The following is a 2,642-nucleotide window of genomic DNA, read 5'->3' on the forward strand; positions in this document are numbered from 1 at the left end:
CCCTCGAGCAAGAGAAGAAAGAATAGATGAAGAAGAAAAAGAAAATATGGAGGAGAGGAGGGAAAGTAAATTCGGCCAAGAAGAGAAGAGAGGGTTGTGTGGTGTGAAAATGAGGAAGAATGGAGGGCTATATATAGGGAAGGGAGGGGGGTAAGGTTCGGCCATAAGGGTGGGTTTTGGGTGGGAAATTGATTTTGAATTTTGAAGGTAGGTGGAGTTTATGAGGTAGGTTTATGGGGAAGAGTGGATGATGTGAGTGGTGAAGTGGTGATAGGGAAGAGAGATTGAGGTGATTGGTGAAGAGTTTTTATTGGGAAGAGAGGATGAACATTGAGAAGAGGGAAGAGAGGGAGTGGTGGTAGGTGGGGATCCTGTGGGGTCCACAGATGTTGAGTTGATCCTATGGGGTCCACAGATCCTGAGGTGTCAAGGATTTGCATCCCTGCACCCATTAGGCATGTAAAATGCCTTTGCATGCAATTCTGGCATTTAAACGCCGAATTGATGCTTGTTTCTGGCATTCAGCGCCAGCTCTTCTTCACTGTGCATTTCTGGCGTCTGAACGCCAAGATGCTGCTTGTTTCTGGCGTTCAACACCTGAAACATGCTCTGTTCTGGCGTTGAATGCCAGACAGATGCTCCTTACTGGCGTTTAAATGCCAGTGAGATCCTCCTCCAGGGTGTGATTTTTCTTCTGCTGTTTTTGATTCCGTTTTCAATTTTTATATTTATTTTGTGACTCCACATGATCATGAACCTAATAAAGCATGAAATAACAATAAAAATAAATTAAAATTAGATAAATAAAAATTGGGTTGCCTCCCAACAAGCGCTTCTTTAATGTCAATAGCTTGACAGTGGGCTCTCATGGAGCCTCACAGATGTTCAGAGCGTTGTTGAGACTTCCCAACACCAAACTTAGTGTTTGGTTGTGGCCTCCCAACACCAAACTTAGAGTTTGACTGTGGGGGCTCTGGTTGACTCTGTTTTGAGAGAAGCTTTTCATGCTTCCTCTCCATGGTTGCAGAGGGAGATCCTTGAGTTTTAAACACAAGGGAGTCCTCATTCCATTGAAGGACTAGTTCACCTCTGTCAACATCACTCACAGCTCTTGCTGTGGCTAGGAAGGGTCTTCCAAGGATGATGGATTCATCCTCATCCTTCCCAATATCTAGGACTATCAAGTCAGCAGGGATGTAGAGGCCTTCAACCTTTACTAACACGTCCTCTACTTGTCCATAAGCCTATTTTCTTGAATTGTCTGCCATCTCTAATGAGATTTTAGCAGCTTGCACCCCAAAGATTCCCAGTTTCTCTATTACAGAGAGGGGCATGAGGTTTATCCCTGAACCAAGGTCACACAGAGCTTTTTCAAAGATCATGGTGCCTATGGTACAAGGTATTAGAAACTTTCCAGGATCCTGTTTCTTCTGAGGCACTGTCAGTTGATCCAGATCACTTAGTTCATTGGTGAACAAGGGAGGTTCATCCTCCCAAGTCTCAATACCAAATAATTTGGCATTCAGCTTCATGATTGCACCAAGGTACTTGGTAACTTGCTCCTTAGTAACATCCTCATTCTCTTCAGAAGAGGAATACTCATCAGAGCTCATGAATGGCATAAGGAGGTTTAATGGAATCTCTATGGTCTCTAGTTGAGTCTCAGATTCCTTTGGTTCCTCAGAGGGAAACTCCTTATTGATCACTAGACGCCCCAAGAAGTCTTCCTCCTTGGGATTCACGTCCTCCCCCTCCTCTTTGGATTCGGCCATGATGGTTATATCAATGGCCTTGCACTCTCCTTTTGGATTTTCTTCTGTATTGCTTGGAAGAGTACTAGAAGGGATTTCAGTGACTCTTTTACTCAGCTGGCCCACTTGTGCTTCCAAATTTCTAATGGAGGACATTGTTTCATTCATGAAACTCACAGTGGCCTTAGATAGATCAGAGACTAAGTTTGCTAAATCAGAAGTATTTTGTTCAGAGTTCTCTGTCTGTTGCTGAGTGGATGATGGAAAAGGCTTGCTATTGCTAAACCTGTTTCTTCCACCATTATTAAAGCCTTGTTGAGGCTTTTGTTGATCCTTCCATGAGAGATTTGGGTGATTTCTCCATGAGGGATTATAGGTGTTTCCATATGGTTCACCCATGTAATTTACCTCTGCTATTGCAGGGTTCTCAGGATCATAAGCTTCTTCTTCAGAAGATGCCTCTTGAGTACTGTTGGATGCAGCTTGCATTCCATTCAGACTCTGAGAAATCATATTGACTTGCTGAGTCAATACTTTATTCTGAGCCAATATAGCATTCAGAGTATCAATTTCAAGAACTCCCTTCTTCTGAGGCGTCCCATTGCTCACAGGATTCCTCTCAGAAGTGTACATGAACTGGTTATTAGCAACCATGTCAATGAGTTCTTGAGCTTCTGCAAGCGTTTTCTTTAGGTGAATGGATCCACCTGCAGAAGTTTCCAATGACATCTTAGCTAATTCAGACAGACCATCATAGAATATATCCATGATGGTCCATTCTGAAAGCATGTCAGAAGGACACTTTTTGGTCAGTTGTTTGTATCTCTCCCAAGCTTCATAGAGGGATTCACCTTCCTTCTGTCTGAAGGTTTGAACATCCACTCTAAGCTT

General features: G+C 43.2%; 1 non-coding gene across 1 annotated transcript; it reads left to right on the forward strand.

Moving 5' to 3' along the window:
• The first annotated feature begins 2,534 nt into the window (after positions 1-2,534).
• LOC112752955 (small nucleolar RNA R71) lies at positions 2,535-2,642 on the forward strand. The gene has a single exon (XR_003177362.1). It is a non-coding gene; the product is annotated as a small nucleolar RNA R71 (small nucleolar RNA).

The sequence above is a fragment of the Arachis hypogaea genome, chromosome 15, assembly GCF_003086295.3.
Source record: "Arachis hypogaea cultivar Tifrunner chromosome 15, arahy.Tifrunner.gnm2.J5K5, whole genome shotgun sequence".
Classification (NCBI taxonomy): Eukaryota; Viridiplantae; Streptophyta; class Magnoliopsida; order Fabales; family Fabaceae; genus Arachis; species Arachis hypogaea.